The sequence below is a fragment of the Dermacentor variabilis genome, chromosome 1 (assembly GCF_050947875.1).
Source record: "Dermacentor variabilis isolate Ectoservices chromosome 1, ASM5094787v1, whole genome shotgun sequence".
Taxonomy (NCBI): domain Eukaryota; kingdom Metazoa; phylum Arthropoda; class Arachnida; order Ixodida; family Ixodidae; genus Dermacentor; species Dermacentor variabilis.
In genome coordinates, this window is record NC_134568.1 from 273,638,282 (window position 1) to 273,666,127 (window position 27,846).

Below are 27,846 nucleotides of genomic sequence, written 5' to 3' on the forward strand. Positions count from 1 at the left end.
TCTTGTGTCCTATCTGCACGCCTCACCTCTTTTTTGCATAACGACTACGGCGTATCTCAAAGGTCGTAATCGCTCAGCGAAGTAACACCCCGTAGTTGGATATGTGTGATATCCTGCTTCATACAAAAGTGCACAGTGACTTTATTTATGCACTGACATGGTGCCCTTCCCGCACGAACACTGACTGATCAAACGACTTGTTCCTTTGGCAAATTCTCTATCATTGGGAGCTGGTAGGCTGTTATAGTGCTCTCTATCATATAACCATAGACAACTAAATAAATATAGGATAATGACGTTAGTGCAGCGCAAGAAAGCGTCCAGAAAGCAGCCAATACATTTAGCATGATGTGCTAAATGGGTTGTACGTACACTTGTCCACAAAAGGGCGCGGGAGCACGTGGCGAAACGGCGCTCCTTCCCTTCTATAGCGGCGCACGACTGGTGTCGAAACCGCCGCCTGCGCGCATGCGCGTCCCTCCGAGACTGCAAGTGTGCATGTTTCCACGCTTCCCCCTTGCGCGCCGGCGACATCCGAATGTAGCTGCGAGGTGCCCCTCTTGCGATGTGCCCCCTTGAGGGCTAGGATTCACCTCAATTTGAACAGAGGAAGAGTAAAATAGGTCAAGAAAGAAACAGGTCAACTTAGAGGCAGTAAGGGTAAAAGCTGACAAATTTAGGCTAGTACTTGCAAACAAATATGCAGCCTTAGAACAGAGAGATGATGATGATGACATCGAGGTAATGAATGAAACCGTAACGAGGCTGGCTTCAGAGGCAGCAATTGAAGTGGGAGGCAAGGCACTAAGGCAACCACTAGGCAAGCTCTCCCAAGTAACAAAGGACCTAATAAAGAAACGACAAAGAATGAAAGTGTCCAACTCAAGAGAAAAGATAGAATACGCGGAACTGTCAAAACTGATAAACAAAAGCAAAATAAGTGATTTTTGAAATTATAACGTGAGAAAGACTAAAGAAGCCGTAAAAAAATGGACGCAGCCTGAAATCAGTGAGAAGGAAACTTGGCATAGGACAAACCAAGATGAATGCACTGAAAGATAAGCAGGGTAATATCATCAGCAATCTCGAAGGTATAACAAACGCAGCGGAAGAATTCTATAATGACCTGCACAGTACCCAGAGTGGTAAGGATACCTCCTTTCGAAGCAGTAATGAAGAGTATACAGAAACTCCTCCTATAACTAGAAATGAGGTCAGAAGGATCTTGCAAGGCATGAAACGGGGAAAAGCGGCAGGAGAGGATGGAATAATAGTCGATTTAATCAAAGATGGAGGAGACATAATGCTAGGAAAACTGGCGGCTCTGTATACGAAGTGTCTATCAACTGCAAGGGTCCCAGGAAACTGGAAGAATGCAAACCTTTTACTAATCCACAAAAAGGGAGACGTTGAAGAAGTGAAAAATTATAGGCCCATCAATTTAAAAATATTTACCATATAATTATTAAAATATTTACCAAAATAATCTCCAATAGAATAAGGGCAACAGTGGACTTTAGTCAACCAAGGGAACAGGCTGCCTTCAGGAAGGGATACTCTACAGTGGTTCACATCCATGTCATTAATCAGGTTATCGAGAAATCCGCAGAGTACAATAAGCCTCTCTATATGGCTTTAATAGATTATGAAAAATCATTTGTTTCAATACAGATACCAGCAGTCATAGACATATTGCCTAATCAAGGAGTATAGACCGCTTACGTAAATACCCCGGAAAATACCTACAGAGATTCCACAGCCACCTTAATTCTACACAAGAAAAGTAGGAAGGTGCCTATAAAGAAAGGGGTCAGACAAGGAGACACACTCTCTCCAATGCTATTCAATGCGTGCTTGGAATAAGCTTTTAAGATAATAAACTGGGAAGGTTTAGGAGTAAGGATGGACGGCGTATACCTCAGCAACGTTCGGTTTGCCGATGACATTGTTCTATTCAGCAACACTGCGGACGAGTTACAAGAAATGATTGAGGACCCTAACAGGGAGAGTGTAAGAGTGGGGTTGAAGATTAATATGCAGAAGACAAAGATAATGATGAACAACGAGGCTAGGGAACAAGAGTTCAGGATCGCAAGCCAGTATCTAGAGTCTGTGAAGAAGCACGTTTACCTCGGTCAACTAATCACAGGGAACCCTGACCATGAGACGGAAAATCACAGAAGAATAAAAAATGGGTTGGATCGCATACGGCAGACATTGCCAGCTCCTGACTAGAAGCTTACCATTATCATCGAAAAGGAAGGTGTACAACCAGTGCATTTTACTAGTGCTGACATATGGGGCAGAGACTTGGAGACTGACGAAGAAGCTTGAGAACAAGTTAAGAACCGCGCAAAGAGCTATGGAACGAAGATTGCTAGGCATGACGTTAAGAGACAGAAAGAGAGCGGTTTGGATCAGAGAGCAAACGGGTATAGACAACTAAATATTCTAATTGACATCAAGAGAAAAAAAATGGAGCTGGGCAGGCTAGATAACCATTGGACCATTAGGGTTACAGAATGGGTACCAAGATGAGGGACGGGAAGCGCAGTCGAGGACGGCAGAAGACTAGGTGGTGCGAAGAAATGACGAAGTTTGCGGATGCTAGCTGTAATCGGTTGGCGCAGGACAGGGGTAACTGGTGATCACACCGAGGCCTTCGTCCTGCAGTGGACATAAAATAGGCTGCTGCGGCTGCTGCTGCTGCTGCTGCTGATGATGATGATGACGATGATGATGACGACGATGACAACGACGACGACGACGACGACGATGATGATGATGATGATTATGATGATGATGATGATGAACGTCGGTGGTGCTTGTTATGTTGTGCAGTTCTGCTGCTTGTTATGGGACGAGAGATGACACAGTCGTGGGCGAACAATCGCATAATAGATGTCAGTACAGAAGGTCATTAAAGTAACTTAGAAAGAGTAGGAGTCCGAGAACTGTGCCTTGTGGTACACCGGAAAGTACAGGAGCACCTTTTGATGAGTGTGTGTTAGCGTATACGTACTAGTGCCTGTTAGTAAGAAAGCTACGTATCTAATCTAGTACAACGAGATTAATGTTAAGAAGAGAAACTTTTAGGAGTTGCCGTTGGTGTATAACTTTGTCTAGTTTCTTTTCCAAGTCTAAGGAAAAGGCATCCACAGGTGCGATCAGGTCGAGGTTGGAACTTTATTGTTAAAAAAGAAAGCTAGTTGAGTTTCGCATAAAAGACGTTTACGAAATCCATGTTGGGCACGATGGTAATAAGGTATGAGATACTAATAAGTTTGCGATCTGAGAGTAAATAACGTGTTCCATTAGTTTACAGCAAATACTTGTGAGAAAAATGGTTGATAACATCTGCACGAAAATGGAGCCCTTTGTTTGGGGACTGGAACAATTTTACCCAATTTGCAGTCTTCCGGCACCACTCCTGGTGGATATACTTGCTATAAAATAGCAAATAAAATCGCGCTCACAGTAGGTGTATTTCAACCTTTTTGCATTTATTGTCGATACGAGACGATGACGTGAGTTCTAAAGAATAAATTATTTTCTCAATGCCGTTAGGACAAAAACGTAATAAGAGGCATCCCTGCCTGATTCAGTTAAGGAAAGGCAGGTAGAATGTTATGAAGTTCCATTGTAAAAAAGAGAAAAAGTGCCCAGCTAAACTGTTCGGCAGTTTCGCGAACGGGAATACTGCAGTTTTGTTCATCAAACAGAGCCAATTGATGGGACTTTTTAAAATTAATAGTCTTCAAGAATATTTTGGGTGATCTCGTTGCATAGCCGGCAGTGTTTGTGAAAGAATGTTTTTCTTCGCTGGTCAAAGTTTCTCACTCTTTTTCTATGGTATAATATTTCTTCCATGAACATGCATTGTTAAATCATTTTGGTGAGTGAAAGCGACTTTTTTAATATTATTAAGACGGTTTAATGGGACCCCATTCGCCCTATAAGTGACCAATTGCTTCCTTTCTTCTGTTGCTGCCATCAAAATCTCAGTGAATATGATCGTGTCAAACATTTGTTAGGACAGGCTGGACGTGCTCAAGCCGAGGTTGCTTAGTGTCTTTGGAGTTGCACTGCTAAGCACTACGTCACGGTATCAAATACCAGCCGCGGCGGCCACATTTCGATGAGGGCGAAATGCAAGAACGCCCGTGTACCGTGCATTGAGTACGCGTTAAAGAACTGCAGATATTCAAAATTAATTCGGAGTCCCCCATTACGGTGTGCCTGATAATCAGATCATGGTTTTGGCACGTAAAACTCCATATTTTCTTTTTAGGGCTGGCCTGTTATTTTTACAGAAGACAATTTTTGTTGCTGTTTTGTTCTTATATGCTAAGTCAATAAAAAAACAATAACTAAAGAATGTGCATTCATTTTCATCGAACCACAATTCGGCGCGTCCTGTGTGCAGAAAAATGTACCGCGTTGCGTCCATCGATTTCACCTGCACCAAGGTTGGCATGTTCGGGAGAGCAGTATCCGTTCTTTTTTTTTTTTTCAAATGCAGAGGCTATTAACGCACTCTTGAGCGGACGAGTTTCCCTTCGGCGACGAGACGTGCTGGTAAAATTTTGATCGCGCAACTTGTGAAAGCTTGATCTTTAATATTTCATTTAGCCCGCTCCAACGCGTTGGGTCATTGATGAAGGGGCACATAGTACCATGTCTCTAAATCTGGCGTCCTTCCGTGGCCAGGTGTAAAATGCGCAGTGAGTGGGAGGCGTTGACGTTTTTGCAATCAGAATGACAGGCACTGAGAGAACAGGCACGGAGCAGTGGTTTTGTCTAGCCCAGCGGAAATTGTAATTCTTGCACTAATTCTACTCTTGTTTGGTGATTCCTTTCTGTCTCTCTGTGTAAGTCGAACCTATAAAACCTAGCTTGACGCTTGTATTAAGGGAATTATTGATGATGGTCGAAGCAGGATGAAGCCGTCCCGATAGACATAGAAAACAATTACTATCAACGTCACGGAATCCTCTTCATGTAATTAAAAGTATTTGACGCTAACACCTGCACCCGGAATTCGGATACACCGTTGTTTGTTTTTAAATGTTACACAATGTGCTAAATGTGTTTTTATGATACATCCGTGGTGCTGATAATATTGTGGTCCAACGAAAATTAAACCAGATTTTCTGTTCAAGCTTAAAAAACATTTCAGGAGAAGAAATGCGTCCAACTTCAACGCTGTGCTTCACAAGTCAGAGCATGTGGCATAAGTAGTTCGAAGCCTATAGCTTTAATATCTAGGCTCCAAAGGCAAGCTGTAACAATCTGTGTGGATTTGTTAGCAAAACTTGAAACCCTCCCAATTATTTCATACCCTTCAGTCAGGAATTATAATGAACTGTCCATAAATGAGTCAAAGTTATTTAATTTTTATTCCAAGCAACTGTAGACTCTATGGTGAGAAATTTCAGATGGTAGAATCATCGGTTGTGCATATTCTAGTAGTTGCTCATCATTACAAGGTAATTAATGCTTTTATTGAATGCACCTTAATTCATGTCACGTTTTTTCTTTCGTGATATGAATCAAACCACTGACTGAAAGCACATGTGCACGTTAATTTGTGGTGACAGCCATTATAGGAGACAGTAAAATTTGGCATAGTCAACTGTAGTTGTCATCTATGTAATGCGAAGCATTGCTCGAATCGTTGTAGCATGCGACTTCGACGCGCTCCGAGCTGGCAGGGCCCCAGCGGCCAGAGACACGCTTTGTCGTTTCGCTATTGCCCAGTGTTTTAATACCACCCGCGATTGCATACCAGGAACAAAGGTAAGTGGAATTGAGGGGCGAAATTCTTGAGCGACCATTTCTGATGACACATCACTTGGAGAGATTTCGAATGTCGTTGCATGGTATACGTGTCGAAGTAGACTGAAGAAAGCGCTTGTGGCACAGTTGCATATGTCGCGAGCGAGAAGGGGATGCGGCCGCCCCCGTGTAGATGCGGTGACAAACGGACACTCCGTCAGAGGCGCCAGGGCAGCCAACGTTTACAGCACGCACGAATCCAACTGCACGCGGCCACGCCACGTGTAGCTACGGCGGGGCCCGAGGGGGAGACGCGTGCTCACTTTTATTACAATGTGGGAGACAGCAGAGGGTGTCACTACTGGCGAAGACGTTGCTGTTTGCTGATGGGCATCGAGAAGAGTTCTGACAAGTGACATCCGGGTGTAAATATTAAAAGAAGACCAGAAAGTAACAGGACTGTTCGGCAGTGCTAACAGGAAATTCGCAGCGGAACAGCAAACGACAGCTGACCGGTGATTTGGTTCTGAAAAGGTAGCACAAGAAACCATGAAAGTTTAGAACTTCGTTCCATGTCTGTAACGGCGCTGAGGTAATGTTCTTGTTTTGTTTGTTGCCACGTGTAGCTACGGCGGGGCCCGAGGGGGAGACGCATTCAAATTCGAAGAAGAGCATAGAAAAATGCGGATCGGGTGTTATTTCCTCCGTCCCACCATCCTAGCAGGCTCTGACAGAACAAAACTTCCCTCAAGGCACTTGTTGACACGTAATCTACACGATGAAATGAATGCATGCCTACATTCTCATCGGATGAGAGTGTTCTCGGCGACCCAGAGGTGGTTCTACTCGCCCACATTTATTCGTAACTTATGTAAACGCAACTTTTAATGTTTGAATTAGGGACAACATACCCACACGACCTGTCCACTGCTTCGGCCTATTTACAATGCGCGGCCAGAGTGACTCTAAGTCTCACTGCTGCGCCAAGAGTCAGAGCTCTGTGAGGAGGATTAATTATGCACTGTCACTACGACTTCTTGGGCAGACAATGCATCATGCACCCCACAATTTCCTGCTTGATTGTGCTATACACACAGGCGGACCATTAGTCTCAACTTCGCATCAAGCGCAGCTATTAGTGTCCTAGGAGCTTTCAGAGCAGTGGAATAATGTGCGGCTAAAGGACAGTCAATGTTTTCACGTCATTATTGGACTCAACAATCTCAGAGCAGATGTAGTTCCAAACTTGTGAGGGACATCACTGGCGTTGTAGTCTACTACTGATTCGTTGAGTTCCTGGGTATCTCGTTTATATATCTTTTTGTTAATTGCTTACTTGTCGCCATTGAAACACGTTGTAAACCGCACATTTAGTGTTTATAGTGAAGGAATAATATCCACAGAATGTTATGCAGCGCGCGCGCATGTATTCGGTGTGTATGTGTCTGCGTGCCTACATGCGTGTTGTGTGCGTATGTATTCGTGTGTGTCTACGTGTTTGCATGTATGTGTGTGCATTTGTGCGTGCGTGTGTGTGCGTTTGCGCGCGTTATATATATATATATATATATATATATATATATATATATATATATATATATATATATATATATATATATATATATACCTTCTGATGATTTTCTAAATAAAGTCAGATACAGGAAAAAATTTTAATCAGAAACTCCCCCCACCCACATCCTAGGTATAAATGTACCGTAAGTGAGCCAACAGTGAATGCAAACAGTTTCTTATACGGGTTTGCTTTCATCGAAACCTAGTAGCTGCAGTATTAAATAAATGAAGCTGAAGCTGGTCGCTGAAAGCATATTTTTTAAGTTTTTAGGGAAAACCTTCACGGGCTTTCTTGACTGTGGCCGCTGCTAGTGATTTGCTAAATAGCTCATACTTAAAGGAAATTGAATTATGTGCCCATTGGTGGCATCGAACCTCGGTCCCCCAGTACAGCATCGCGATGCTCTAATCGTTAAGCCTCAATCGCACCTATAAACTTCGACCATGTCAACGCCAACTAGATCTTTCACATGATCGCCGCGTTTGTCTCATTGCGTAGCACCGGCTTCTGCGCGCGCCAGTTTACGGCAATGGCGCAAAAATGAAATGGGCAAATTTATACCATTTGATTAACCACGTCACAAAAGCTTTGCTTCACATAGATTCCAGGATGTACGTTAAATCTGCATATTTTTTTATTTTTTAGAGCGCATCTCTGAGGCGCCCGTTCTTGCGGCAAGTGTCGGCGTCGTACTGCGTAACCGAGCAAACGGGCACAGCGAAAGATGAGGGCGAACGCGGAACTCAGCGGGCGATAATAGACAGCTCGAGCAAATAGAGCGCGAGGAGGAAAGCGGAGGTGGAGGGTGCAGCGGAACTGTGAGGCGGAAAGCGGAAGAGGAAGGTACTGCAAAAGCGTGAGAAGAACAGTGTAGTGCTGCGCAAAACGGACTATGGCGACGATGGCTATGAGATCCATGGCGCCAGAGTAGCACGCGTCGTTGGCGTGTCTCGATGCGCTCTCTCGGGTGCGCGCATCGCGGCACTCTACGCGTCGTCTGTTCACCAAAGCGCTGCATCGTCACCGCAAGGTACATTCGCCCTCGTGGCGCAAGCGATGACGGTGCAAACTGCACCACGCGCACCGCTGTTGGCGCCGACAGCACTTGTGGTTTCGGCGATCTGTGCGACAAGACTCGCTGTACACTGCAATATTTTAGCTTCATTTTTATTTTCTGCCTTTCAAATGTAAGAACCAGAACAGAACACTAGAGGGGAATCGGGCAGTGCGGCCAAACCGGATGCGTGCGCCTGTCAATGGTGATGACTGGATGGCGCGCGCTATATCTTCACTTATGTTTGGGCCACGCGCTCCGCTGTTCAACTTTCATTTGACGCTGATAGTGCAAGCTGATTCTGAGCGCCAAATATATATGTATATATATATATATATATATATATATATATATATATATATATATATATATATATATATATATATATATATATATATATATATATATATATATATATATATATCTTATGTGAACGAGGTAAAATTAGGGCAAACCTGGCCAAAGCAAGCGGGCAGCTCAACAGCAATAGCAGAAGCAGACGACGCCGGCGTCGGTCGTCTGGTGTGCGGTTCTCCTCACAAGTGTCCTTGCGCTTTCAGTACACATTTAACTTTCTAAGCAACTAGAAATTATTCAGACGTCACCTGTCGTTTTTAAGTTTAAATTGTAAGTGAATAAAATTCAAAACATTATCTGTTATAAGTAAGTAAACATTTTTCTGGTCTCTGTGTAACTACCGTCAGAATCCAGGCGTCGCTAGCGTCGCCTGCGAAAACCGACCCCATTGGCCTAATGGGTATGTCACTGATTTGACGGGGCCATTACGGCTGTCCCGTTAGAACCTACCCCCTCCCCTCCCCCCATATTTGAACTGGGTCACACTCAAAATGCAAACGCACAGCGAGAGCCGGCCACGAGAGAGCGCACATATCACCAGTGGCCCCATGCCACAGTTCTTAGGTACTTTTATGAACAAATGGAGGAATGCTGCAGCCACAGACATGCTAAGCCATTATACGTCAGATGTGACGGACGTATCATGTTCCAGGGTAAGACCACTTAATTAAACGTGCGCTACTTGGGGCCGCAGTGGTCAATATTTGGACGGAGATTAAGTAAGCCTGATCCCGCAGGCGTGTGCATGGCACTATCAGCCCTATATGCTGGTGCAACAAATGTACAGAAGCTAGGAGAAAGATTCTACCAATATTTCAACGTTCGTTCACTTCACTCACCTTTGTATATACTAGTCGAATATTATGTTTTGATGAACGGCGGCCGCACTACAACCGCAAAAATGCGAAGTCATTCGTCCCCTAACAAAAAGAAAAGCTTACTAGAGCTCAGAAGTGCCATACTTTATATCGATAGCATCGTTACAAAGCGTACGTGTAACTCACTTTGCAGCTGCTATACGGCAAAGAGCACCGCACGTGATATTATATGTCAGTGAGCGTATTCTACTACGTACTCGGTCGATGGGCCCCGCAATCCCGAGATCTAAACGTTTTCCCATTTTTCGAGGCATGGTGAGGTCAAGTGAGCGCACATGTGAGACTGTGAACTTGTTTTTACAACCATTATGAAGAGGGTAAGCCCCCGTCATCACAATTAGTCATCACATTTAGACAACGCTCGTTTAAACACCATGTCATGGCGTGACGCAAACGCTTGTCCAAAGATTTTTGCAGACAAAGTTATTAGTAGTTATACATCACCAAAATTGCTCGCCTTGAAATGCATTTGACGATAACAAGTATATATGTTTATTAAGCATGAAAAACAAATGATTGAAGCGGCAAGGCATACTCAATGTTACCTACGATCCGTTTAAGTTGATCCGCAGGAGCGGGAGACCCAACAGAGTAGCATGATCACTATTTCGCACTTTGAATGCCAAGGCGTCAGCTAACCAAAATGCCAGGACGCATGTCAGGGCGTCAGCTTCTCTCGTTCTGTTGTTCTCGAGCAGATGAGAGAGAGAGAGAGAAACTATAAATGAAAGGCAGGGAGGTTAACCAGGACTGAGCCCGGTTGGCTACCCTCTCGAGCACTTGAGCACTGCATATCCAAATTACTTCCATGTATACACAGACGGACACATCAAGGCGGACGCGGACCGCTGCGCGGCTGCGTCCTGCGGTATAAATCTGCTTTTGGAGCTTCCCATGGTCTGGCCGATTGCAGCGTCTCGTCCCGTCTGCAGTTGCGGAGGGTTCGGCTATAAGTATCGCTCTGAGGCAACTAAAGATGTTCTTTGTCGAGGACGCAGTGCTGCTTGCGGAATCGAAGCCTTCATTACAGCTGCGTCACGGCCTACCGCCAAGCATGTCCTTATGGAAGTCGTTAGCGCTCGCGAAAGTACGCAACACCAAGGCTTTCGCGCTTAAGTTTCAAGTTCGAGTGCTCTGCCACAAAAATGCTTGTGGTGTTTACAATATTAAAGGAATGCTACCTTCTATGTTGAGAAAGGCTGTTGCGCCTACCTTTTCTCGCACACTGCCAAGAAAAATATCCATAACGAAATAAAAGTGCCAACTGCAATAAAGTGACACTTCTAACCGGAGAGAAAAAGAGAAAGTACTGCAACAGAATTTTGAGCTAGCCAGGCCTGTTTCCTGCCGCGGCGTCTCCTCCCTCCGCAGAATGTTCCTCTTATTTCCAACTAGTAAACTGGGTGTAGCGCTTGCTACACCAAACATCTTGTCCTTTGGCGCCTGTAAATCAGGCCCAAGCCGTGGGTCAATGATTACTGCTACGCAGAAATTCAATGCAGCGTCAGGATGATTTCGTTGCTAGGGTACCGACTGTGCGACAATTGATTTTCATTTTATCCTAAATGTATGTATAGACCCTCAAGAAATTCCTATTAACTTCAACTTCAACTTTATTAATTCTTCTAGTACACACTAGAAACGTCCGCCTGGGCTAAAAGCTGCCATAAGCGGCTTGACTGAACCCAAATTAGCATTTAGCTGCCTAATGCTTCGTTTTGAATGCATGCCTTTATCACATTTTGGAATTTTATTCAATGCATTTTTTCAATCAACCTAGTGTGGCCAATCGCCCCTGTGGATAAGAGCCATGTTTTGAAGCAACAAAAACAACAACAACAATCCGGCGTGATGCTGTCGATACGTGAAAGACGAGATAAAATAAACGCGCACGCTCACGCACTCAGAAACACGTACACCTCGAAAACACACACACACACACACACACACACACACACACACACACACACACACACACACACACACACACACACACACACACACACACACACACACACACACACACACACACACACACACACACACAAACACACAAACACAAACACACACACACAAACACACACACACAAACACCCACACACACACACAAACACACACACACAAACACACACACACACACACACAAACACACACACACAAACACACGCACACGCGCACACGCGCACACGCGCACACACGCACACGCACACACACGCACACACACACACACACACACACACACACACACACACACACACACACACACACACACACACACACACACACACACACACACACACACACGCACGCACGCACACATGCACTAGAAAAACTGGCTCAAACACGTTATTTACATGACATCCTTTCGCGCATCTAGAGTCTGCGCAAAGACCACTGCGAATTTCCTTCAATTACAGGTACAATTTTTCTCGACAGCGACACATGGGTTGAATGTGCGCTTCTTCGGCATCGCAGCGTGAATGTCCCAATATTTCATAGTTCACAGGCGACCACTGCTACATGATGTTGTTGTTTAAGTCACAGGCAGCTGTACTCGCAGCCTGTAAACGTGGTTTACGCCCAAGTAATTAAAGGTACGCGATGTACTAGGCACTCTTAAATGTCAATAATAATAATAATTATAGTAATAATAATAATAATACTTTCATGATTGCATGAAGTTAATATCACTTGTCACATTTACTTGATGTTGTTTTTAACTTTCTTGTTTCATCATTTTAATTTGGTGAAATATTTAATAGGATCAACAAGAAGCGGCACGTATTCTGAAGTAACGATTTTGCAAAATCGATATCACTTTGCGGCCATAGTCAAAAAGTAAACCATTATACAACAATTACGGTTCATGCCATCATTGTGTTTTGTTGTTTCTGCTGACAAAGTCACGTTATAGGTTTTATGCGCAAGAGGTCTGTCGTCTTCTCCTCAGTGTTCTTGTTTGTCTTGGTAGCAGCTCCCCCCCCCCTCTTTTTTTTTTTTTCATCTCCAGCATCCGCTCAGCTTTATTTTTCGAGATCGTGAAGGGCACAAATTTAAAGATTTTTATGCTCGAAGATAATAGTGGCGCAGAAATGGCGGGGTAGGGTGAGGAAGCAGGGGGGAGGGGGGCAGGGCACCTGAAAGCGGTGGTCAGCAACACATCCCTCGGGGCATGCGCTTCAAAAAGGGGCCGCCTGCGTTTCTGCGAAGAGCATTCGACTTTCTGAAGAAAAAAGAAACGCGGAAAAAAAAAAGGAAGGCGCGCTTCCCAGAGGTATATGTATGGGTAGTGCGAGTAGCATGCAAATGGCATTAGTGCGGATTAAAGGTGCTTCCAAAGACAACAGGATGGACGCCTTGGTCCGCGCTTGAAGGCACTAAAAGTGCGCGCATATTATTCATGTTACCATTTTTGCGCGCTTGAAAAGCCTCGTGCTCTTCACGAGAGGCCGCAAAAAGCAGAACAATAACAATGTGCGCTGCATTAATTAAAGAAACTTTTCTTGAGAGACGAAGTGAGCTGCATACATTTTAATTTCCATTTTGTTGCTAATGCACACTTAATGTTCTTGCTGCAGCGTCTTCTTTCCAAGTATTGAACAGCCGCATCCTGTCTCTAAAACGTGCTTCGGTGACTGTGCCACTGTACTGATACACAATAAACCCCAGCGACAGGGGAAGAGGCAATCAGGGGGCGTACAAAGTGCGTACTGGGTCCGTCACTGTGTTTCTCACGCGCAGGTTGTTACCTCGAGTTATAAAAAATCATCATTGTACTCACAAACACGGGAAACAACAATAAATGGTAATGGCTACCAGCGAAGCTTCGCTCTTCGTCCATGCATTAGATTAAAACGCCTCTGTCTATCTCCCGATCAAGAACGGACGTTGGATGGAAACTTCGCTCGTTTGATTGTAGCAACACATCGCAAGAATGAAATTGTCACGCTATATTGACGGTGAACAACAACAGTGACTCAACGCAAGTAACGAAACTAACTGTTTATTGGGCGAACCTGTGCCCAGCAAAACAAGTAACACTCAGCACAATGATAGCGGCGAGCACACTCGTCGAAATACGCTCTCTGGAACAGACGGGTCCACTATTCATACATGGCTGAATGAACCATCCAGCGTAATCGCTTGTTCTCGCGTAAGTTCTAGAATGTACACCAGTGTTCGCGTCGCGCAACAGAATATTACACAAAGCTCGGCGACAACATAACCAACAGATCGAACCATTGATAACATTCCAGGAACATATGATACAGAAAGGCGCGTCTTGCGCTGCGCGATAACCTGTAACATTTGTTAGCTGAATAAAGTCACTGGAAAAGATACACAAGTGCTTGCGGCAATATTCAGCAGATATACCAACTTTCGCTTCTAGTCAAATGATTCAATGCTCTTTTGAATTCAGCCGCTGCCCAGACTATAGTGTTGTGATACTTTCGCGCAAGAAGAACGGGACGGAAAGGTCGGATTTTTGTTAGTCACGGCCATATAGAGTCAAGAGACAATAAAGCTAAGGAAAGCAAATGAAAAATTTACTGTTTTTTTTTTAATTGAGCTATAGACGTAATAAGAAAAAAAGGAAAGGTGAGTGCACAAAAAAAGGTTTACTCTTAGTCAGAGTCAAACCCACATATTCCACATTACGTGTGCGAGGCTCTATACCAATCCAACTACGGCAGCATCTATCCTCACATCCACCTTCTTGGGTATTTTTGTATGTGTACTATATCTGGCCTTGGGAGTGTCAGCCAACGCCACTCATGGTCATGGCAGCGTATGTGGCGCATCTTAATAACTAATACTACTTAGCCACATTAATTCTTATTGATATCGCCCGAAATGTCTCACTGTGCGCTGTGCAGCTCGTACGGTTGAGAATTGTCATTCAGTGCCTTCGACACCCGCCGTGATTGCTTAGTCGCTATGGTGTTGGGCGGATAAGCACGAGGTCGCGGGATCGAATCCTGGCCGCGGTGGCCACATTTTGACAGGGGCGAAAGCGCCCTTGCATTTAGATTTAGGTGCATGCTAAAGAACGCCAGGTGGTCGAAACTGTTCCGGAGTCCCCCACTACGGCGTGCCTCATAATCACATCGTCGTTTTGGCACGTAAAACCCTCTAATTTATTTCACTGCCTTCGACGACCAATTCACCCCTTATTCTGCACAATCTTGTGAGCCCTTTTGAATTGTTCCTAGTGTACAGTAACAGACCATGGGCCAGTTCATCTCCCTGCCTTTTCTCTATATCTTGAAATTTGTGCCTCCGGGTATGGCGGCTGCCTGAGCCAGTTGCCGCAGGAGTAAACTTATGGAAGCAAAAGCGAAAACACCAATCCCTCTTCATAACAGAGTCAGTCATGGCGAGGGCATTAGGCGAGATAAAAAAATTGTAGTACGAATGACTAAACGTGCTCTAGATTATTCCTAGCAACTGACATTGTTCTTAGCGAAGCTCATTATCAAGCTTTTCGGATACATTTCTTGTTTCAGTTTGTTCTGTTGCTTCAGGAGCGAGTTTACCCTGGCGGACGACGCTGCAAAATTGATTGCTTTCATTATGACTCATTTTAGCTTGCCGCCGAACGCTGGCGGTAATTTGCATTAGTCGTTGTTCTGTCCATAATAAATGCTTGATTAATCGAGATGCACAGAGAATGAGCCTTAAAACAAATGCTAGCGTGACGACCGATCAGCTCATTGGACATGAGTAACGTTGACTTTGCAGTCGCATGTACGCCAGATATGAAATGTTGTGTGCTCTTTACCAATACGCTTTTTTCCATTGCTTTTAGTGAGGGCCCATGTTTCGATCGCCGATGTGTGCGCTTGCGTCAGGCCACCAGCCTGCCAGGCAAGCGTCATTTACTCATAGGAGTGGACCCTGTTGGCTTTGCATGCATTACAAGATCCGCATCGTTACTTTTCAGTGACATAAAAGAGTATTATTTTTCTTCCACATTTCGAAACTCGTGTGCTATATGGGCGATCAAATATATGCAGTGCTATCAACTTTGTTACTGTGGCCGTTCGGCAGGCAGCATGGCCTAAAGACGGCAATTGGGCACAATCAATCGACTTTGGAAGGGAGGATGATATACCGGCACATTTAGTTCATTCGGCAAACGCACAAAAGAAATTTCGGCGTCTGCCCAGACGGTTTCTACGCCTCGAACCAACTTACCCAAGGCATCCGAGACATGATGTTAAATTCATGTAACCGGGTTTAAAAGCGCACCAGTGGTAAGAGCAGGAGCTCGCTGCATTACACCTCCGTTGACATGAGCAAATCAGTTTCTGAAAAGAAAATTTTTCGACCTGAAAGATGGATTCTCACAAACTAAGCCTTCAACCTATATAAGCCGTAAAACTAAGCCTTCAAAACGTGTAGGCGCCTTGAATCCTATGTGTTGTGAGGTACTCGAACCATTGGGCTCAGACCAGCTGCGAGAAAGGGCTGTCGCCATCTAGATAGTTTGTTAACCAACTTAAAGCAGCACGTGTTTATCACTGTTGCGGTATTAATTCTTGTAGAATGCTCGCTACCTTTTCTTACACGTCATTTTACAACCAATCGAACAAGGCACCTTTTTCGTTTTTCTTACTTTTGTTATGTTAGGCGCCTTGCTCGTACAGATGGAGGGTCACCGAGTCGCTCAATACATCTCAGTGTCAGCTGACAAATTAAAATCGAAAAAAAGAAATACCATATCCTGCTCTGAGCAGCATAACGCACTGTGCACGGCGCCAGCGATTCCGTCGCCAAAATGTTAGAAGTAGTTAGGCGAAAACCAAAGTAGTTCTTACCCTTTCTGGTACGATACCTTACAAATTAAACTGTTAAAACCTTGGTGCTGCATAAAAATGGTCACTAAGCTTTCGCCATAACTGTAACGGAGAAATGAGACCGTGACGACTTTTTTAGCACAAGGCTTCAACTCTGATCAAAGCAGCAACTGCAGCCCTCGTTCGCTACAACATGCTTGCTGTTGTCGCTATAGTTAAGTTGAGAATAAAACTTCTTTGTTATCTTTGTTCCGTACAGCCCGCTGCTGGAGAGATCGCGTGGTATCCGAGCTTTTTCATGAATGAACAGCCAACGGTTTGCAGGCTACGAAAGCTACTAAATATGATCTGCCCTTGTAATTCATCATCCTCCTTCCTACGACACAAAAGATTTTTGGCTGCTTTGAGGATTTCATGTATGAGAAATGAATGTTCTTTCTGTGCCATCTTTCGCAAGATAATCCCTTTCAAATCTCACTCCTGTGCCTTGTATGCACTATATATGACGCAGAACTTCAAAGACCACGAAAGAAGCAGACACTTTAATTATTCTTGGGGAGTGGCCGAGTGGCCAGGAATATGGAGAACCCCTGCACTGGTCAAACACATGTGCGCGGTGCCACTCAAAGCTCCTACTCCTTCACCCCACCCTCCCGCGCCATTATCTTACGCTGTTTGTCTAGACTGCCGAATAAAAGCATTTTTTTTTAATTGTGTTTACCTAATATAGATAGATATTAACTACGTATAAAGTACGCAAGTATCCCTCGCTGATTGAAATATTCGCGTCATGACGTATATGGTAATTGCTTGCTCAAAACACCGCCTGTTACTCACGCAGTGCAGAGCTCATAACGTCTCCTGTGTAGAGGACTTACTCCTGGTGTATTCTGCTCCTCGCACCGCCATGCATGCGGCATAGATGATCATCCTGTTATTTCCTCGAAGCGACGGTTCGGGGCCTCGCATTAAGGCTACATGGAAGTACTGTTTCAGCGACGAAGCCGACAGCCTAACGGCATTATATATGAAGCGTCGGATAGCAGCTGTAAATGCCCCGCGTGCGCCCTCGATACACGCCGCCGCCTGTTCTTGCACAACGACTTGCTACTTGGTGTCCACGACGGTACCAGCAAGAGCAGTACCAAATCACAAAAACAATAAGACTGAGCCTCCTCGAGACCGACTTCTCCTGCGTTTCTTTTTCTTCTTGTCCTTTCTTTCTTTAAAGACGCACACACGTCGCAGGAGATCGTCCACGTGAGCTCCCAAGCGTGCCTGATCTCCCGGCAATCCGGTTAAAAGCACGTGTAAGGGAACTTTCGCCTCAGGCGGGTAACAAGGACCGTTCCTAGCCGTGAAGTCCAACTAAGGCGAGCCCCAGCGCGGGTAACATGGAGGCGCTAGCGGCGCTTGCGAAGATAAAAATTTGATCGCAAAGCGGCGTCAACCTGTCCCACCGCGCGTCCCTCGAACCGGCTCCTGCGCTCGTGCGCTTCAGACAAAGCCAATTTTTTGACGCCTAGTTCTCGCTGCGAAGCCTCTGCGTTGAATACCGATCCCATTGGAGCCTGTTTCGCGCTTTTTGAGTAGCATTAGCATTATGATTACTGGGAAAACGGAGCCTATAGGAACGTGCCGGCTTTCCAGGAAGACTGCAAGTCTGGACAAAATGTGTGTTATTTTGCTTATTTTTTTGTTATTATAGTCTTATTTTTTTCAGCGCAAGTGCAGCAATGACAAGGAGAAAATGCGACAGACAGGAACATGCCTTTACACTGTATCTGACAACTAGAAGTGAAGTATTTAGAACGTTGCTTTTGGATGCTCCTGTTCATGCCAGCTGTCACATGCTCGATTTTTCAAAATGAGTGAATGAATGTATTGCATCATTCTTCGTCAAAATATTTAAAAAAATTAAGAAAGCGTGAGTGAGTGATAGAGAGAGAGAGAAAGGCAAAGGAAAGACGGGGAAGTTCCCCAGAGAAATTCTCTGGTTGGCTACCCTGTACTGGGGGAGGGTCAACGGGATGCGATAGGTAATAGAAAGAAGGATAAGAATTTTTTTTAATTTGAAAAAATAACCTACACACACACACACACACACACACACACGCACGTACACACGAACTGTTTCTGTGGGCACTGTCACGCAGCCCGCAAAGGCCTTCCTAGGGTTACGCAGTGTCACTGTAAAATCCTACGTCACACAGTGTACAGTCACAATTTGTCAGAAAGTCCCCTGTCTTTTAAATACCGCAACAGCGCCTGCGCAGCAGCAGCAGCCAATCTATAGCAAGCACCCACCGAAGGCGACAAAAGCAGCCTATACTGACAAAACAAATGGATAGCGGCCCCAAAAAAATAACTATGCTACGCTGGTGACATATCAGCCCTGACAAGAGTCACTACGTCTAAGTTTACCCTCATTGAATATGATACGAACTAAGTCTATCGCGTCGATGGTACACTAGGAAGAACACTGCGGAAAAACCTGCGCCATAAAAATAGACGTACAATATTCAGGCTGTACTGCTGACAAATGGGCAAAATAATGTCCTTTGAACTAAACGGTGGCGCTGCTTGTTTGAACACCAACTGCATGACAAAACGTCGAAAATTATCACTATTTTCAATACGAAGAAAACGAAAGGTCAGTTATACTTTAAAGACATGTCACGGCATCATAAGCGCCGACTACGGCGAGTCTGCGGTGCGCGAGGCCCCTACGGCGTTGTCTGAGAGGGCAGAGCCCCCCGCCTCCGCACCCTTCCGCTGATGCCGAAGCCCACCACTGCCCCCCCTCTCCCACCCCCCACACACACACCTAAAATTTCATTACCAGAGTTTTGTCACGCACATCATTTCAGGTTTCTTTTCACTTGCCTCTGCTTTTTTTTTTAAAACTTAGTGTGGCTACTAGCGTACTGCATCGTTGTTGGCGCAGGCGTGTACGGTTTTATTTAATCATTTCGCTTTATTTCTGCAAATGCTGGCGATAAAAGGGCAAGCGCATTAGAAGTACTAGCGGCGGCTGCCTCTGTCGTGTTTTCTCACTTCAACATTGTTTTAGGTTTCCACTGTAAACACTATGCACAGGCACTATATATTTAAATACATGCACCGGACAAAGTTCATTATATGTGTTAAAGAGAAGGAGGTAGCCAACTAACAATTATTTCTAAAGGTATGGGTAGCTTACGCCTAGAGAAAGAATGTGTTGCTGTATGTTCAGCACGCTTGAAATTGCTTTGCCTGCTTTTTTGACCCTGAAAAAAAAATAACCTGCAGACTTCAGTGACCCCCTTCGGCAGAGTTTTTTATCAAAAGCGTTTGAAATGTACGTCAATTATATGTCTATCCGCATTGATTCTCTTTCCAATAATCAATGCTACGACTCATAAAAAAAACTCTTCTAACAGTTTACAACATTTATTAGGGATGGAAACATCGTCACTTGCACGCAGGTGTCATAAATATATATAGGGTGTTCCAATTGCCTATCATGCACCCAGATTTAAAAAAAAAGGGCAATTGCGTTACTCGAAAAAACCTAGTGGATAATGTTTCCGGTACAGTGGAGTAGCTGCCAGTAATTGTTTCATTACTGAGATTTGTTTAGATAATTAATTATCTAACTCCAGACGTACTATCCTAAATATCGAAGTGTCCATGAGGCATTTGTAGGTGCAGCCAAGAGACATCTATTTGCGGCATTTTCAGCGGCGTACTAATTGCGTACTAAATTTTTCCAACTGATAAATAAATCCCGCGAAATATGAAAAATACCACGTGACTGCAATCCCACCCCCATCATATCGCAGCGCCATCGAAAAGGATCGCTGAGTTAGCCACAACGAAATAAAGGAAATAAAGAAAAACATCGGGATCGAGCTATTCATTATGCAAAAAACAGGTGAGGCGTGCAGACAGGACAGGTGTCCTGTTTGCACGCCTCACCTCTTTTTTGCGTCATGAATCCTTACCAACTAGCTCAGTTTTCTGTCGTTCTAGGTATCGAGCTAGTTCCTTATCTAATAATAATATTTGGGGTTTTACGTGCCAAAACCACTTTCTGATTATGAGGCACGCCGTAGTGGAGGACTCCGGAAATTTTGACCACCTGGGGTTCTTTAACGTGCACCTAAATCTAAGCACACGGGTGTTTTCGCATTTCGCCCCCATCGAAATGCGGCCGCCGTGGCCGGGATTCGATCCCGCGACCTCGTGCTCAGCAGCCCAACACCATAGCCACTGAGCAACCGCGGCGGGTTAGTTCCTTATCTGCCGCGCCGAGACTGAAGTAACACGTCTCGTTTGGTGTCAGTTGAAAACAAGCTGTGACAACTGTTGTCTTAGCGTAGGTGAAGTGCACGGATGGTTTTCTTTTTCTTTTTGGCACAAAACCTATCACCACAAAAGCGAATTGACAACGTCAGTGCAAATGTTTAAAGGCGCGTTTTGTTTCGACCCAGTCGCCATGTCTTCCTCTAATGAGCAGAATAAAAACATGATACTTGCCATGGGACCTGCAAATGGCAACAAGAGGAAGGCCGCAAATATATATCAGTCATGGAAGTGTGGCGATAGACCAAACGGATCGACGATCATCAGAAATTATGAAAACTTGAGACAAGCCGGCAGCTTCTAGAAACAGCGGTGGAGAACTCCATCTTTGAGTCCCAGCCTACTCACGGATGTTTTAGCATTTATGGCCTCAAACCTTCATGCTAGAGTGCGAGGCGTGGATGTCCAGGTACCAGTTTCCAAGTCACCAGTTTGGAGGATTCTAAGCGACGGCCTTTCACCCGTACCACCTCAACCAGTACCAATGCTCGGAAGATAGGGACCTGTAGAATTGTCTAATACTCTCGAACTGGGTCCTCACAAAAGCCGATGAGTCACCGGACTTTTTGAGCAACATCGTGTGCACAGATGAAGCCATTTTTTGCGGAAACGGCCAGGTAAATTCGCTTCATGCACACTATTGGAGTGACTCCAATCTACACTGGGCAATGCGCACTCGGCACCAGTACCAGTGGTCGCTCAATGTGTGTTTCGGAATTTACGGAGGTGCTATAACCGGTCCCATCGTCTTCCATCACACACTGACTGGACAGCGTTACGTGGACGAAGTCCTTGAAGGAGTAGGGGATGAGTTTCTCAGCGAATTCCCGCTGTCACGTTTTCTATTTCTGTGGTATAAGAAAGATCACAGCACACAGAAGCAGCCGAGCAATGAAACTGGCTGGATGCGACTTTTCATGCGCAATAGATTGGAAAGCACGGGCTTGAAAATTGGCCGGCTAGGTCACGTGACCTCTCTCGACTCTGTTTTTTTTCTTTAGAGAAATGTCAAAGATCGCGTTTACATGATCGAGACGAACGTCAGATGAGCTCAAAGCAAGGATAACGGATGTCTGCCGTAGTATTACAGTGTCGCTCATCAAGAAAGCCACAGAAGATGTGATAAAGTGGACTCAGTACTGCGTAGCTGCAGAAGGAGACCTATTCGAACGCGTCCTCTAGGCAGAAGCTGGTGTTCAACGGAGCTTACGAATGCATAGATAATAAGGGCACGCTGAAAGCTGACGGTTTTAAATGCGTAAGCATTTCTATCCCACGTCGACATCCGCTGCGGACTATCCATAGGCCCAGTGAACACTGCTTCTACTCGTCTCTTCACCGTCGTCTCGTGCAATTCTCACTAAACAGTTCCGTCTTGCAACCGCTTCGCGATCGTTCTCGCAATTATACGAAACACACCAGCATACTACCACGAAAGACCACGTCAGTACTACGAAATGCTTACGCACCATTTAGATAAATTCCAGAGAAGATTCTGCGTAGATTTTTTTTTTTTTTGTGCTGACTATCCGATTGCCAATTCGGCTCATTTAGAAGTGGTACATTTACAATTGAACGCATCAGTTTTGCATTTTCTCTACACGTGAGTCGCTTCCTGGTCTATTTATTTCGCTTTTATTTTTTGCCACGAACGTCCTTTTGCAGCACTTATACACTCTATCGAAAAATAAAACTGCCACTTTTATTTGGCTTCGGTCCGAAGCAAGTTTCTGGCGTGAAATAAAGCCGCACGCGCAATCTTTCGATGCGGTGCGAGCAGAGCCGGGATTTTGAAACATTCTAGGCCTATTCCATTGCTTATCGCGCTTCGCGCATGGTCAGAGCGGCGCTTCGGCCGCGTTATCAAGGGGCTTTTGTTATCAATAGCATCAGTCGGCCTTGAGAGGCGGATAATAAGCGTGATGTGGGAGGGAGGAGGATGAAATAAAGAGAGAAAGGAGAGAAAGTAGGTAATAGAAAGATAAGATATAGTGAGGGAGGGAGCGGGAAGCCGCGCTGAGCTCGAGCACGCACCCGGACGGCCTGAGCGACACACAGACACACACGCGCGCACACACACACACACACACACACACACACACACACACACACACACACACACACACACACACACACACACACACACACACACACACACACACACACACACACACACACACACACACACACACACACACGCACGCACATTCCAATGTCATACTCTCTTGATAATAATACTGTTGAGCTTACTACCACGTATACCTAGCAGTCAAATTTCAAATTGATCTAACATGGCATCATCACATCGTCACTCTTGCATCGGATAACCGCATGTTTGGATTAATGAAACACAGACTCAGGCAAGCGCCTTCACACTTAAAAACACTCGCGTATACTACATTAATCATACCTAAAAGTGAATATCCATGTGCCATCTGGGATCCGAACCAGCACTACATCGTACGTAACCCTGAATCCCTGAAAATCCCCCCTATCACTACGACGGAAACACGTGCGTCTATCCCACCTTCATAAACTTTATCGGCACAAGCGTTTGCATGATGACTTCTTTCAGTCGCCCTCTGTCATTTTCCCTCGCCGAGATCACCCTTTTAAAGTCAAACACCCGGTGTGTCACTCAGCTCTTTACACACAATCATTTATACCCAGAACGATATCTGACTGGAATAACCCACCATCAGGCATTGCTACTGAAGCTCACTCCGATATATTTCAACAAATGCTGCGCACGTACATCGGAACGTGAAGTCTCTGTGCAATGGGAAAATGTATTTTTTTCTTCTTTTCTTTTTCTGGGCTGTATTGAGATCAGTCGGCCTTGAGAGGCGGATAATAAGTGCGACATGGGAGGGAGCAGGAGTAAATGAAGAGAGAAAGGAGGGATGTTAAAAAGGAGAAAGGAGGGGATAGAAAGATAAGATTGTAATCTCCTGGTACCTTTTTTTTCCCCTTCGGTTATTGTTTCCAGTTATTCTCTTTTTAGTGCTTTTGATGTATTCTGAATTATAGGTGCTTTAATTACGCAGAGGGGGCCCTGATCATGATAAGAAAATTTACAGAAGAATAAAAATGGGTTGGAGTGCATATGGGAGGCACTGAGAGGTCCTGACTGGGAGCTCACCACTATCATTGAAAAGAATGGTGTACAATTACTGCATCCTACCGGTGCTAACATATGGGGCAGAAACTTGGAGGTTGACAAAGAACCTCGGGAACAAGTTAAGGACAGCGCAAATAGACAAGAGAGCGGCGTGGATCACTGAGGAAACGGCGATATCCGATATTCTAATTGACATTAAGAGGCAAAAATGGATCTTGGCAGGCCACGTAATGCGTAGGATTGATAACCGGTGGATCATTGGGGTTACAGAACGGGTGCCAAGAAAAGGGAAGCGCAGTCGAGGATGGCAGAAAAGTAGGTGGGTGATGAAATTAGGAAATATGCAGGCGCAAGTTGGAATCAGTTGCCGCAGGACACGGGTGAGTTGAGATCACAGGGAGAGACATTCATCCCGCAGTGGACACAAAAATACGACGACGACGACGACGATGATGATGATGATGATTACATCAAATATATTGAATAATATTTTTATGGAAGGAGCGTTAATTATAGTAGCTACGGGAGTAATTAGAAGTTACGTTCTTGTACAAAAATCAAACATCACTGAATGCGCAAACGTCACTGGATGACACAGGTATTAATGAACATTGAAGTGCAGTGGAAACTGCCTCGCGGCTGCGACCATTTGTGCAGCTCCTAATAATATTAAATTTTAAGCGATGATTGAAAACTCGAGATGATGAAGAGGGAGTTCCAGAAAAATTTGCAAAAGTGAAACAGCAGCAAAACATAACGAACCTAATTGGCCAATGCATTCATTACAAAATGAGCAAAGGTTAAAGATCGAAAAGCCAGACCGTTAACTGTACAAATTTATAGATGGGACTAGCAGGTCAGACAATCCAAAGCATTCCTTGTATTTCGATTAGATATAATGAACTAGTCTGGCAACAATGAGTGATTTCCGTGTATAATGTTGTTAATCAGAATCTCAACTTTCATTCTGGGTGCCAGTGGAAAGGGTGTATGCTGAGAAGTGTGAATAATATGGCGTTACTATCATGTGGGCTTGTGTAGGTTATAATACGCAAGGCCATTTTTTATAACCCAATGAGCGGATCTATGTAGGTTTTATACGTACCAGCCCAGAATTCACAGCAGTATATGATGTGGCAATAGACGAGAGAAAAGGGCATAAGCTTAAGTATGTTAAGGTTTACAGCATGTTTTACATTTAATTAGTACATAGCAAGCAGACGCTAATTTCACGTATATACTGGATATATGTGATCTCCAGTTGGGTTTATATGGGGTGTCCGCATGAGTTTTTGTTATTTCTATTCCGCAAATATTAGTTTGTTCGGCAACACTAAGAGACAATTGGAGATGTTCCAGAAGAGTGCGCTTTTCAACATAGAAGTCACTGAGGATACCCATCTTGTTGCGGCGGTGACTTGAACTGGTGCGCAACGGAAATCAGTCTTGTTTTCATGTGAGCGATTTGATGGCTCTAGAACAGGCCACGATCGACAATGACGCCTAAAATTGATGAGCCTGTATACCTATAAGCACTGTTGTGGTTGTTGATGCAAATAATTCATATATTCCCGCGGGGACTTCTAATCCTTGAGTTGCAGGGTATTCACAAATGAGCAATGGCACCTACTGAAGCCTTGCAAATTGTTGGAGACGTGTTACGCTTGGTACCCACATGCCGATGTAGTCGTCGTAAATTAAGATCAAACTGGCCCTACAAGGGCGAATGCGAACATAGCGTGAACGAAAAATTAGCTTCTTGAAAAATAGCTTCGTATATCGATCGAAAAACGCGATTACCGAGCTTTACGGCCCCTACCGTTACCGTAAGCGTCTTTCACGTCGAGACAGCGCTGCATAGAGACTCTTCATCGATTTATCTTGTGGAATTGGAGCCACTACATTAATGACGTCGATTGACCATTGGTCGCGTCTGAAGCCGACCACGGCTTTAGTATAGATGTCGTGGTGTTCAAGGTACCGTTTCATTGGTGTAAGTACCATTGTTTCGATGACCTTACAGGCGTGCGCGGTACGTCGGTACGATGACAGATCAAGCGGGGACTTCCCGGTCTGCAGTAAAGGAACCAGACGGCTACATTTTTATTTGTGTGGAACAATAGCGTCGTGCCAGGATGGGTTGTAGAACGCCTATAGCGGTGGTCTCTTCATTTTCCTGTGTCCAGGACGTTTTTTGACATCAGAGGTTGTGCAAAGGGCACAACGTCATCCTCCGGGATGGGGGATACGAATCCCAACCAAGCGTTTGACCCTGGTCGTCCACCACCGGCTGCATCGAAGACAAGGGACCGCAGTGGCCCTTCTACTCGCCCTTGAATCTTCCGGCAGCTCAACGGTTGAAGAAATAGAATCAGATAACGATTTCACTCTTGTCGCGGGTCGCCGCTTGAAGAGAAAACTCAGGAGGACATCAACAGACAATGAATCGTTGCCCGGGCGGGACACTGGTAAGCAATCATTCACTGTTGCTTACGTCCCTACCACAACTACCGACGATCTGAATACCTTGAACAGGCAGAGCTTAACAGAGTCTTTTGAGCGAATCGCTTCAGGCCAAGTCAGCGAGATCAGAATTAACGCACGGAGGAACATCCTCTCGGTTGACGTGAACAACCAGTCAATTCTGGATACGCTAAAGGCTGCCACGCTGCTAGGAAACATCCCAGTGCGCTCCTTTTTTGCGTATGAAAAAGTAACCTCGACTGGCGTTACCTCTAACGTGGATAAAGAAATCACAGACACTGACCTCGAAAGGCTTTTGAATTCTACCGCACGAATAGTGCAGATTCACCGCTTCGGTCAATCCCGGTGTATTACACTAGTCTTTGACTCTGAAACATTACCTGACTACGTAAAATTTGGATACGTAAGACACCGTGTGCGCCCTTAAGTGTCAAAACTGGTGCAGTGTCGGAAGTGTTTCAACATAGGACATGTAAGCGCAGCTTGCAAGGGCGGCGTAACATGCCAACGCTGTGGAGGGGCCCATCAAAATGATAGCTGCGATGATACTGATCTAAAAAAAAATGTCCAAATTGCGCCGGTCGACATGAAGCGACTTCAAAAGGCTGCCATAAAATCAAGGATGAAATGTCAGTGCTTCGAAAGATGGTGTGGGAGAACACTCACAGACAGGCTGCTACAACGATACGCCGCCGCAGGCGCCGCAGCAAGGCAAGAGTATTTCCCGAACAGACGGACCATAGGACGCATGTCAAACTCCTCGTTTGCCAAGTTTCCTTCTGCGATCAAGATGCGGGCCCGATATACCTTCTTCGGCAGCAGTGCGTGGAACACATGCGCAGCATAAAACGACGCTTCCGCCCACCGACTCTGACATTGAATGGCCGTTGCTCCCATTCAAACAAACAGGCTTGAATGCGTCGGGTGATGTGCCTGCAAAGGTGGTTGAGAATGATGAGAAAGAAAATGAAAATGTACGAAGTATGCTGGAACACCTCATAACAACGATGCGTTCACTTCTCTGCGAACTACATGCAGACGCCGCTTGCTAAGACCGCGGTACATGTTCTAAATGCCTTGAACACTGTGAACACTGGAATCTGTGAACACTGCATGTCAAGCCATCCAATCGGCATCCAATATTAAAGATGTGATCGCGACATTACGCGACGCAACAAAACACCTCAGCACGCCTTCACCTAGATCACCTATTGATGACCAGTACGAGCGACTTCGCGCGACTCGTACGGCGTCGAGCAGAACGGAAATACGGAAGGACCAAATCACCATTAGACGTCGCTGCATCACGCCGGCTCAGCGGCCTGTCCTGCGCCACCTTTACAAGCTCGAGAAAGAACGCTAGAGATCATTCTGCGGCTCTCTGGATTCGAGAAAACCTCTCTCTAGAATTTGGAAAGTTGTGCGAAGCCTTAGATCGCCTCCACAACAGCTGC

At 45.1% G+C, this 27,846-nt stretch overlaps 1 protein-coding gene across 1 annotated transcript in view; it reads left to right on the forward strand.

Moving 5' to 3' along the window:
• The window catches only part of LOC142564793 (B-cell receptor CD22-like), a 133,307-nt gene that overhangs the window by 43,531 nt on the left and 61,930 nt on the right, over positions 1 to 27,846 (forward strand). The window lies entirely within an intron of this gene.